This window comes from Humulus lupulus, chromosome 4 (assembly GCF_963169125.1).
Source record: "Humulus lupulus chromosome 4, drHumLupu1.1, whole genome shotgun sequence".
Taxonomy (NCBI): Eukaryota; Viridiplantae; Streptophyta; class Magnoliopsida; order Rosales; family Cannabaceae; genus Humulus; species Humulus lupulus.
The window spans coordinates 107,366,175-107,379,863 of NC_084796.1; positions in this window are offsets into that span (position 1 = coordinate 107,366,175).

Consider the following 13,689-nt stretch of genomic DNA (forward strand, 5'->3'; position numbering starts at 1 on the left):
CTATAAACTGCATATGCAGGGTCGTGTCCCCAGGGATCACAATGTACTAAGAGTCATTAGTGCTCTAATATAAATATGACCTCCCGTCTTCTGAGGAAGGGGGAATTTTTTGGGAGAATTGTGTAACCACTCATTGTTAATGAAAATAGACACTCTGCATTCTCTCTATTTTTTATTCTAAAATTTCAGCATTTACATTTTGTGTTCTCATAAGAAAGTTTGCTTGAAGTTCACTTGATTTGAATCTACTTCTTTTACAACTCACGAAGTTCTTGATCTAACTTAGCTGACGAGTTCTTACCGTCAACAGCCGCTATTCTGGGGTGAATTTCGTGCTCTCATGAGTTTTAGCTCTTGGATGTATCTTTCCTGAGCCCCATTGCTTGTGCCCGACAAATGGTGTTAGCCTACAATGGTGGCTATATCTCTTCCTTCGATAGGAAGATGGATGATTTGATTTTCTGGAGCTGGGAGAGCTGGTGGCAAATTGGCTTAATGTCCCTGAGGTGGTTGTGGATTCTGCACTGCCAGCGTGTTTGGAGCTACCCAGTTTCGAGCGTACTATGCTAACGGTCTAGCTTGGATTAATGTCTTGATCTCATTCTTTAATTGACAAAAATCGTTAGTGTTGTGGCCAATGTCATTGTAAGAACGACAAAACTTGGCTAGATTCTTTTTTGCTCGCTGATTTCTCAGAGGCTCTGGTTCTTCCAAGGAAGGTGGGCAGAATTGGCCAAGTAAATGTGTTTCTACGTGTCTGTCAGGTCGGTGTATGCAGTGAATATAGAGGTGTAATTCTCTCCAGGCTTATTCTTTTTGGACCTTGTTTAGTTGTCTTCGCCATTTCCTTTTCTCTTATTATTCCCTCCTTGGTTGTTATGGACAGCGAGTTGAGTCGTAGTTGTAATGTTCATCACCACTCCATCGTGCTAAGCGAGAATTTGGTTAGTTCCAGCCATCACAGACTTTGCCTCCTTGAGGTTTATCCATTCTTGAGATCGGGCCAAGATCTCATCTGTATTTTTTACTCCATTCCTTTGGAGCTCCTTCCACAATTCACCTCCCACTGTGATTCCTGATCGCATGGCCATGAGCTTGGCACTATCATCGACGTCCCTATCTTGAGCTGCTATATTTGTGAATTGGTTGATGTATGCCTTAAGGGATTCACCCAGTTGCTGCTTTATATTGGCCAGGGAGTTGGCCTCTACTCGAACTTCTTTCACAGCTTCAAACTGATTTTTGAATTAGAATGATAATTGTTTCCAGGAGGTGATCGTGTGCCTTTTAAACTTGTTGAACCATAATTTGACTGGTCCTATCAATGTGGCTAGGAACATGACATAGCATAAGTCAATGTTGACATTGTGGGCTTTCATCAAAGTGTTGAAGGTCCTGATGTGATTTGATAGATCAGTAGTTCCATCATAAGTGGTCATGTTCAGCATTTTGAACCCAACATGATACGGAGCTGTTGCAATGTGAGGAGAAAAAGGTTCGAGCTCCTCGTTAGAATCACTGTCGTCCAGGTTTTTTCCTGACAAGAGTCGTTTCATCTATTCTTCCATTATAGCCAGTCACTCAAGGGTTGGATCCTTCGCTTCCAGGTTATTTGGGAGCTAATTATTAGCTCCCATCCTGTTCTGAGCGTTATTCAGGTTACGGTCCCTCCAAGCTTATGCTCAGTTAATCGGGATGCTCCCATAGTGACAAAGTATTGAAGGATCTCCCATTGTGTGGGTATAACTTAGATCATTGCTGTGGGCTGGCTGTCCTCTCTCAGCGTTTAAGTGATCACGCAGGTCGGACTGAGGATTAGAACGCAGACATTGAACCGATCTCAACTGATTTCTTAGATCACTTTCTGGTCTTTGGGAGTGCGTATTGCAAATATTCCCTGACCTTCCCTCATGATGGCTTTCCGTCCAATATCTTCCTTCCGTGAAGCTTACCATTTGTGGCTGAGGTTGAGGGGCCTGATTGTTCGCATGAACTCATACTCCAGTGTCTCGAGATCGCGAAACATACATGTCTTCACTGGGTACAAAATTTCTTCGATTGTTCCTACATGCTGGAACATTCCTTTGGGGTCGCAGGGGGTGTTGGATGAGGTATAGGCAATGGAGGGTGCTTTATTGGTGAGACAATTCACCTTCCATCAGGGCGCACTAAGCTAGCTCGCCCATGATCCATTTCAATGTTTCGAGTTTGTGGTAAAATTTCTTCATTTCTTTGTATCTGACTAACTGGTCGGCTGATGCTGTAGGATTTACAAGGATTTCCATTGTCCTTGACATGGTCCCTACTCGCCTTGTCAAACTAGCTGGTGTAGCATCCCAAAACTCCTAATAAGGATTAATATGTTGATTAGTGTGCCGGGAGGGCATGATTGAAATTATTGTGGAATTATGTGATTATAATTAAATATATATGTGGTTATGTGAATTATATGAATTATATTATGATATGACTGTGTATGCATGTTTATGCGTATTAAATGCGCTTAAAGACCCGCTTTTGTTAAAAATGGGCATTTTCGTAATTTTGATCCGTTGAGGGTATAACTGTAATTTTTATGTGTTATGTACCTGGGACAACATTATTATGTGGGTATTCATGATATTCGCCAGGAGTCGATCCTTTCGAGCAATTTAGCAGAAAAGTCACGACAGGGATAAATAAACCAGCTCAGGGTGAGCCAAGGGGTATTTTGGTAATCTTACATACAAAATCTGATGATGGGTTGTATAAACTTAAGGAAAAAGAGTGATCTGTATACAACTCTGAAATGTTTAAAGTTGCAAACCTAAGGTCTATTAAACGTCAAAAGACTGATTCTGACGGTGAAACATATCTATAGCATTTGAGATTGGGGCATATTGGTTTGGATAGAATTAACAAACTAGCAAAGGAAGGACCTTTAAGAGAATTAACTGTTGGTTCTCTTCCAGTCCGTGAATTCTGCCTGGAACGCAAGATGACTAAAAGACCTTTCTCTACAACAAGTTCAAAAGCCATAGAACCACTCCAACTCGTACATACTGATGTATGTGGACCACTTAATGTGCAAATGAGATGAGGGTTTGAATATTTTGTCACTTTCATTAACGATTATTCAAGATATAGTTACCTATATTTGATGCAAAAGAAATCTGAAACTTTTCGAAAGTTCAAAGAATTCAAAGTTGAAGCTAAAAAATACTTAGGTAAATCACTAAAAGTTCTTTGATCTGATCGAGGAGGAGAGTACTTGGATTATGAATTCGAGGACCACTTGTGTGAACATGGAATTCAATACCAGCTCACCACACCTAGAGTGCCTCAACAAAATGGTGTTTCAGAAGAAGGAATAAGACGTTATTAGAAATGGTTAGAACAATGATGAGCTATTCATCATTGCCACTATCATTCTGGGGCTATGCCATTAAATGTACAATGTAAATATTGAATGTTGTTCCATCCAAGTCTATTAAGAATACACCGTTAGAATTTTAAACCTAGTTTACACCATTTTCGTGTTTTGGGGTGTCCAACACACGTGCTGAAAGGATAGACTGGAAAGCTAGAATCTCGCACCGAACTATGCATGTTTGTGGGATATTCCAAAGATACTAGAGGTGGCATATTCTATAGTCCTAAAGAAAATAAAACATTTATATCAACAAATGCTACTTTTCTTGAATATGACTATATTAACAATCACAAACCTCGTAGTAAGGTTGTACTGGAGGAAATGGTCTCAGATCAAGAAAGTAGATCACCAACTGTTCGAAATGAACAACGACCAGTAGAAGCCACAAGTTCTAGTAAGAACAACAGAGAGCTCCATCGTAGTGGGATGGTTGTCAGGCAGCCAAATCGCTATGAACACAAAGTTCAAATGCTTGTGTCTGACACAAACAAAGATGATCCATTGACATACAAAGATGCAATGGAAGATTCTGACAAAGAAAAATGGCACGATGCCACAAACCTGGTAATGGAATCGATGTATTCCAATTCCATCTGGACTCTTGAAGATCTTTCTGAAAATGTTAAACCTATTGATTGTAAATGGATATTCAAGAAGAAAAGAGGAACGGAAGGGAAAGTGGAAAGTTTCAAAGCTGGCTAGTAGCAAAGGGTTACACTCAGAGAGAAGGGGTTTATTATGAAGAAACCTTTTCTCCTGTGGCCATGTTTAAATCAATTCGAATACTATTATCCATAGCTGGGTGCATGGATTATGAGATATGGCAAACAGACGTTAAGACAACATTTCTGAATAGCTATCTTCACCAGACCATTTATATGTCTCAACTAGAAGGGTTCAAAATAAAAGGTGTAGAGCAAAAGGTTTGCAAGCTTCTTAGGTCCATTTATGGACTCAAACAAGCTTTAAGATCTTGGAATCTAAGATTTGATGACACAATCAAAATGTTGATGAACCTTGTGTCTACAAACAAATCAAAGAAGGCATTGTTGTATTCCTGATTCTTTACGTTGATGATATTCTACTGATTTGAAATGATGTAGGAACATTGACAAAAATAAAGAAATGGCTAGCCAAGTAATTCCAAATGAAAGATTTGGGAGATGCAAACTATGTTTTGGGCATCCAAATTCTTCAAGATCGACATAGAAAAGTTTTGGCTCTATCTCAACCTACTTATATAGATAAGAAACTGGAGCAATTCGGTATGAAAAATTCCAAGAAGGGTGATATGAAAACCTGTAATGAAATCATCCTTTCTAAAGAGAAGTGTCCTAAGACACCTCAAGAAGAAGAGGATATGAGACGGTATCCCTACGCCTCTACGGTAGGCTATCTAATGTACGCCATGCTCTGTACAAGACCTGACATTTGTTATGTAGTGGGAATAGTCAGTCGTTATCAATCCAATCCTGGATTAAGTCATTGGGTTGCAGTAAAGAATATTCTCAAGTATCTTAGGAAAACTAGAGAATATATGCTTGTATATTCAGGTGGTGACCTGAATCCCACTGCATACACTGATTCTGATTTTCAATCAGACAGATATAGTCGGAAATGTGTTCACACTTGATGGAGGAGCTGTGGTCTAGCGTAGTTTTAAACAAACAAGTATCACAGATTCTACTAGGGAAGCTGAATACACAACGGCTTGTGAAGCAGCTAAAGAGGCTGTGTGGCTCAAAAAGTTCTGTAACGCCCTACTACCTTAGAGCCGTTACTAAGTGAGTTTAAAATGTGCAATTAACTCGCTCATCGAGGTTTTTAGAACAAAAGTGTGATTAAACAAAAAGACAAGGCTGTAATCTTTAAAAGTACTCCATTTCACTAAAAGTTCCAAGAGTTTAACATTTGGGATCCCAAAACGAGGTTTGTAAAATAATTACAATTCAAAATAGATTTATAGATGACCAATTATTAAAACACAGTTTAGTACATCCATTTCTCAAAATGCCCCCAACCAAAGCAGTCGGGCAGGCCAAACATGTACGCGCCGCAACCACGCTCTCCGTACTCATGGCTGGTTGACTTTTTCTTTGCCCTTACCTGTAACACAGAGCACCCGTGAGCCGAAGCCCAGCAAGAAAACTCATACAGCACATAACATATGCATATCATACAATCATTATAGTAGATAACTCATATCTAATCAAACAGTCCATAAGATTTAAACACATATACGGCCATGCCGTGCCAGAAGCGTTACCAAAGCCTAGGATCTCGGTCTACACCGTAAGGATATCCCATGTATCCATTGGGGTCTCACCCTAACCACAAGCACTCCATGTGCTAAGTGGTATTCCCGGCCCCACTGCCGTTCTCAGCCTTCGCCGTTCCCGGCTCCTTTGCCGTTCTTTTTGCTATAACCACATTTAGCATTCTCAAACAACAATCAAACATATATATAATAATTCATTTAAAGCTACATCCTAGCAATGATACAATCTAGGGCCGTGCCCTGCCACCACACTATGGGCCCATGCCCTGCTCTACGGGTGTTACAGTTTTCTTACCTGTATCCCGAACTTTCCGATGCACCAAGGTCACAAGCACGGTCCTCTATCACGAGCCTCTCCAAAATCCTAGTCACAACACATGTAAAACACTTTTAATACTAACCAATCCCAAAACCACTTCACGGGACCAATCCTGTACTCTCGGGACCTCTAATTCCCTAAAACAATGTATTGGAACCATCCCCCGAGCCCCCGGGCAAAAGCCCTAAAAATGCAATATTTGGCTGCCAAAAATAGCCTAGGGCCGCGACACTCCCATCAAGGGCTGCGGCGCCCCTACGCGAACCCAGATTTCTGGGTTTTCCCCCCTGCATTTTCCCGAGCCAAAACAACTCCAATTCAACCCAAACAAGTACCTAAGCCCCAAAATCAATTTAAAACCCCAAATGAACCCTTTAACAACCTATAAACATTAAAAACAAACTCAATTACACAATCACACTCAAAATCCATTCTTGAGTCTCAAATTCCTGGACTTAAACCATGGCTTCCAAGACTTAAACCAGAGCTTGAAAACTATAAATCATGCCTCTAAAATCTTAAACCACATCATATGCGAAAATTAAACATGCTAAGGATTCATACCTCAATCAAAACTCAGCTTGAACTCCTCTCAATTCCAGCCTCCAACCTCTTTCCTCTTGATTATCCTAACTGAATTTCCAAGTAAAACCAGCCATATTTCCTTTAGGTTCCCACACTCAATCTCTGAAAATTCAGACTTAAATTTTGTTGCGATATTTTTGCTATGCAAGTGCACACAGTCGCAATTTGTAATAAAATGGTAAAAACCAAGTATCTTCCTCAAGGACTGATTTATCAATTACCAATCAATCAATCTTTTTTATTCTATTTGATTAAACAATTTCAGAGATTTCAAACAACGAAGAATACTAACGAAGCACAATGAAAATTTAAACAAAATAACAGAGAAAATGAAATTAGGACAATTATGATCGTCTATTTTCCACCCTTTTATTTCCTAATGCAAGAATTATATCCCCTTCTCCCTATTCAAGAACAAGTTGCAAAAACAATTCATAATCTGGTTAAGATTTACAAAATTCAATCTAAATGACAACTTCCTATATTTCTATGGTAAGTTGAATCATGAAGAAGGCATTAAACACGCAACTCAGAAAAATAGGCAAACAATTTAGATACTTTCGTTCTAAATTGAATTTGCATCCAAACAATCAAAGCATATCAAATTTCACTTTTCAGATTTCAATTTGATTCATGAAATAACAATTAGAGGTGATCAATCAATAATTGCACAAGTAACACAGATTGTAAGGAATTGAAAGAGATGAAGAAGAACATGAATTCTGCATTAATCCATAAAAAGGGTTTCCAAAAGATTCACATAATAGCCCTAAAGAAGAAATTAGCCCATAATATTCATTCTAGCAGTCATAGAATTCAATTACAAACATGAAAATATTAAAGACAGATGATGAAAACTCAAGAATGGATCCTCCAATGGTGTCCTCCACTCTCCGCCGTTGTCTCCCTCCGTTCAGCACTCCCAAAAACACCCCCCTCTGTCTAATTGGTCGTCATTTTTAACCTAATTCGTGTTTTGTTTAGCTTCAAATGACTAAAAACCCCTTAATTAAAATCTGCGTTTTTCTCTTTTTTCAGGCGTAAGCTGCGGCCGCAAGACACACTTCCTGCGGTCGCAGGAAGTGCTCAGAAACACAATTTCCACCACTTTTTGTCATTTTGTCTATGTTTCCACCATGTTTCCACACCTAAATCACCTAAGTCCTTCGATACCTGAAAACATACCGAAACAAACGTAAAATGGAACAAAAAAAAACAAACACCTAATACTTTACCTGAAAAACACATAGATAAATGAGTCTAAAAACTCACTTATCAAACTTCCCCGAACTTAACATTTGCTCGCCCTCGAGCAAAGAAAACAAAACTTAAGAAAAATTAAACAAACCGATACAAACACTAAACAAATGAATCAAGATAACCACAATTTTTTAAAAGCCTCAAAATTAATGAATGACAAGCATATATAATTTTTGAAAACTAGCTGACACGTAATCCAGATTTTCAATCCAACCACTTCTTCAACTTACCTTAACCCATTGATCATTTTTGTCTACTCAATCATGAACAGTAAATAAATCATATTTAAAATAATTTACACATGCTGAACTCTCACCATCAATCCATCAAATCCCAAATTTCCATATGCTTGCTAACTTATTATTCTCCACTAATATAAATCAATGCATGTTCAAGAATCAAAAGGTCTTTTAAAGCTTGTATTGAGAGGCTTAGGTAACGGTGGATAAAATAGTCATTTAGGCTCATCTATACCATAAGCACATAATCCAAACAACCCAAACCTGATATCTACATTGTAATCCAAACAATCCCAAATTTCCCTTTATTTTCCAAGATTAAGAAGAATTCACACTAATTGTATCTTTTTTTTTTTTTAACATAACTACACTTCCCCAAACTTATGTTTTTTTCAATGTGAACAAATATAAGAAGTGTAATTTATTTTCAATCTCTTTCTTTTTTTTTTCTTTTTCAGAATTTTCCTCTCAATCTTTCCTTTATTTTTCTATTGTTACAACCACATCAAACAATAACACCCAATACGATTCAATCCCCAATTATATGTTTATATGCTCATGGTATAAATCAAGGGAATGAAAAAAATAATAATTAAGTGTTCAACTAGGCTCAAAATAAGTGGTTAACAATAAAAAGTTATACTTGTAGGCTCGAAACAGGGGTAACTAAGGATAAATTAATCAAGGATGGCTTGAAAGGCTCAAACGTTACAAAAAAATCGCCTAAATCATCTTCCTAAACAAGCATTGTCTATGATTTCGCCTCAAATAGTAAGCAAGCAAGTTCTAGAATTTGTTCATACATTCTTAATTCAGCAAGTGTAAACTTATTTAAATGCAAGAATTTACCAGTCATGATCAAGTATTCAGTTTTACAATGTATTAAAGTAATCCAAAGAAGTGGTCAAACCAAGCACACAGATTGTTTTTACAATCAAGCATATTTTTCTCGAATTATATTACAAGTCATTCACATATTCTCATCGGCTAATCATTGTTATCTTGATTCAACAGACTCTCTAGACACCCTAAAACACAACACAATTAACAATTTTAACAAAACACAAAACACCAAACAAAACACAAATAAGAAAATTCCCCTTCCCCAAACTTAACAAAAACATTGTCCCCAATGTTTAAATAAAAGCTAAGGAAAGGAAACTTACCTGACTCGACTCAGGAAGAAGGACCGGCCTCGTCATCCCCCTCAGGTGGAGGATACGCAAAATTAGGTGGTTGTGGAAATGGTGGAAATCCACTTGTGTCTATGCCAAAATGAGTGGCGAAACCTTGGTTGTAGGCATATTGATTCTGCGCATTTTTTTTTATTTTTATTTTTTCGATTTTTTTCACGTATTTCATGATTCCAGAATCAACAATATTTACAAGAAAATTAAAATTAAACAAAAACTAACTAAAATAAAATAAAAATTGTCTCAACTAAAATAGCTTAAAAACTTAACAAACTTTAAATAAATGTAAATGAACTTGGGATGCCTCCCAATGGCGCTGTCGTTAACGTCATTTAGCCGGACGCTGACCTCCTCTTCAAAGAGGCTTCAGAAGAAGGATCGACTTTGCTTGATCAAAATGACCACCCAAGTAGGGCTTCAATCTCTGACCATTGACTTTGAAAGAATCACCTGAGTTGCCCTAAACTTCCACGGAACCATATGGAAAGACCCGAACAATAGTGAATGGTCCTGACCATCTTGACTTCAATTTGCCAGGAAAAATTCTCAATCTTGAATTAAAAAGAAGTACCTTCTACCTTGGTTGGAACTCTTTCCTGACTAAGTTCTTGTCATGCCAAGCCTTTGTTCTCTCCTTATAAATCTTGGCATTTTCATAAGCCTCATTTATGAAATCATCAAGTTCATTCAGTTGCAACGACCTTCGTTCACTGGCTGCACTCCAATCAAAATTCAATTTTTTCATAGGCCAGAATGCCCTATGCTCCAACTCAACTGGTAAATGACACGCTTTACCAAACACCAAACTGTAAGGAGACATGCCTATTGGTGTTTTGAATGCAGTTCTGTAAGCCCAAATCGCATCATCTAACTTCTTCGACCAATTTTTCCTTGAACTATCAACGGTCTTCTCAAGGATACTTTTGATTTCTCTGTTTGAAATTTCAGCTTGCCCATTTGATTGAGGATGGTAAGGCAAAGCTTTCTGATGATATACTCCATAACGAGCCAGTAATGCATCAAGTTGTTTATTCACAAAGTGTTTCCCTTCATCACTAATAAGAGCTCGGGGAGTGCCAAATCTAGTAAAAATATGTTTATGAAGAAAATTAAGCACAGTTTTACCGTCATTGGCTCTAGTTGCTGCAGCCTCCACCCATTTAGATACATAATCGACTGCCAATAGAATATATTCATTGTTGTAAGATGGCGGAAAAGGCCCCATGAAATCAATGCCCCATACATCAAACAGTTCCACTTCAAGAATTCCATGTAAAGGCATTTCATTTCTCCTCGAGATATTACCAGTTCGCTGACATCTATCGCAGGTCTTGACAAAAGCATTAGCATCCTTGAATAATGAAGGCCAATAGAAACCACTTTGTAATACCTTGGCTACCGTTCTTGATGCTCCAAAGTGCCCTCCACATTGTTGAGTGTGACAATGGTTGAGAATTGACTGCATCTCTTCTTCAGGAACACACCTTCTGATAATTTGATCCACACAATGCCTATAAAGAATAGGCTCCTCCCAATAGTAATGTTTCACCTCAGAAAATAATTTCTTTAATTGCTGCTTCGACATTTCAGGAGGCACAATCTTGGCAACCAAGAAATTTACTATGTCAGCAAACCAAGGGACAACTAAATTCTCACTTACCCCAAACAACTGCTCATCAGGAAAGTGATCATTGATTTGCACTGCTCTCTTATTTTCAGTCTCGTCTACCTCAAGTCTAGAAAGGTGATCAGCTACCACATTCTCGCTGCCCTTCTTGTCACGAATTTCCATATCAAATTCTTGAAGTAAGAGAATCCATCTAATCAGGCGGGGCTTGGCATCTTTCTTTGACATCAAGTATTTAATGGCAGAGTGAGCAGTGTAGACAATCACTTTATTACCAATAAGATACGGTCTAAATTTATCACAAGCAAACACAATAGCTAGCAACTCTTTTTCTGTAGTAGCGTAATTCAGTTGAGCATCATTTAGAGTTCTACTAGCATAATAAATAGACTTGAATACCTTGTCAATTCGCTGTCCCAAAACTGCCCCCACTGCATAGTCACTGGCATCACACATCAACTCAAAAGGCAATTCCCAATTTGGAGCTATCATAATTGGAGCAGAAATAAGCTTTTCTTTCAAGAAATTGAAAGCCTTCAAACATTCATCATTAAAATCAAAGACAACTCCATTCATAAGCAGATTTGAGAGAGGCTTGGACACTTTAGAGAAATCCCTTATGAATCTTCGATAAAACCCAGCATGACCAAGAAAACTTCTAACACCTTTGATTGAAACTGGTGGAGGCAGCTTTTCAATGGTAGAAATTTTTGCTCTATCTACCTCAATTCCCTCACTTGAAATTTTATGGCCAAGAACAATCCCCTCTTTCACCATAAAATGGCATTTCTCCCAATTCAACACCAGATTTGCCTTCTCGCAATGATTCAATACATTCTCCAAGTTACCCAAACAGAGGTCAAATGATGAGCCAAAAACAGAGAAATCATCCATGAATATCTCAATACATCGTTCTACCATATCTGAAAATATGGCCATCATGCACCGTTGAAATGTTGTAGGGGCATTACATAGTCCAAATGGCATTCTCTTGAAAGCAAATGTGCCATAGGGACATGTAAATTTTTTTTTCTCTTGATCCTCTGGTGCAATAGCGATCTGATGATACCCTGAATACCCATCTAAGAAATAGTAGTAGCTAGGGCCTACCAATCTGTCAAGCATCTGATCAAGGAAAGGCAAAGGAAAATGATCCTTCCTTGTTGCCTTGTTGAGCTTGCGGTAATCTATACAAATCCGCCACCCTGTTACAGTTCTTGTTGGAATGAGTTCATTGTTCTCATTTTTTACCACTGTCATACCACCCTTTTTACGTACCACTTGCACAGGGCTCACCCATGCGCTATCAGAAATTGGGTAGATCACCCCAACATCCAACCATTTAAGAATTTGCTCCAGTACGACTTCCTTCATGGCTGGATTGAGTCTTCTCAGGGCCTCTATGGATGGATTGCTATTCTCCTCCAATAAGATTTTATGCATCACTGTCAATGGGATTATTCCTCTAATATCCTCCAAGGTCCACCCAATGGCCAATTTATGCTCCCTTAAAACCCTCAACAGTTTCTCCAATTCTATCTTTGACAGGTCAGCTGACACAATGACAGGTAAAGTTTCATTCTCTCCCAAATAAGCATACCGCAAGTGGTCTGGGAGAACCTTCAATTCCAGCTGTGGTGGCTGCTGAATGGATGTTAACAGTTTATCAGGCGCATCTGCTAATTCTTGAAACTTCTTCCAGTATGGCAAGAAAGAGTTGATCCAGTTTACACAATCTCTTATCTCAGCATCATCATCATCATCGACCTCATCACCCAATAATACTGCCTCTAAGGCATCACTATTCATCCTTCTCTTCGAGACTGCCTTCTCTATCACATCCACACTATAGCAACTGTCACTAGCCACCGGATACTTCATGGCCTTGAAGACATTAAAGACCACCTCATCTCCTTGAACTCTAAGCTTAAGCTCTCCTTTGTGAACATCAATAAGAGCTTGGCCTGTGGCTAGAAATGGCCTACCGAGAATAATTGGTACATTAGTATCCTCCTCCATGTCAAGAACGATAAAGTCAGCTGGAAATATAAACTTATCCACCTTTACAAGAACATCTTCAATAATACCCCGTGGATGTGTCACTGATCGGTCTGCGAGCTGTAAAGTGACAGTTGTTGGTTTTTCCTCCCCCAAATCAAGTCTTCTAAACATAGATAAGGGCATCAGATTAATACTCACCCCCAGATCACATAAAGCATGTTTGCATTCAAATTTTCCAATGGTGCAAGGTATGGTGAAGCTCCCCGGATCTCTCAGGTTTTGGGTAGCTTTCTCTGTAATATCGCACTGCACTCTTCAGTGAGTGCTACTGTCTCATAGTCTTCCATCCTCCTTTTCTTAGACAGAATCTCCTTCATGAATTTCACATAGCTGGGCATCTGCTCCAAGGCCTCAGCAAAAGGAATGTTTATGTGCAGCTTTTTAAACACCTCTGAAAACTTAGAAAACTGTTTATCTAGTGTAGTCTTTCTAAGCCTCTGAGGGTATGGAACTCGAACTGGTTGCTCATTAACAACTGGCGGATTCTTTTCTGAAAGCTGGTGGTCTTCAGTAACCTCTGCTGGTTCAGACTGTTCACCCATCTCTTTATTCTGAACCACTGCCTGTGGAGATCTAGGCTGCTCAGTTTGCTTCCCACTCCTCAGAGTAATTGCCTAAACTTGCTCCTTAGGGTTGACTTCAGTATTACTGGGCAAATTTCCCTGCAGTCTGTTATTGAGCATATTGGCCAACTGCCCAACTTGTGTTTCCAGAT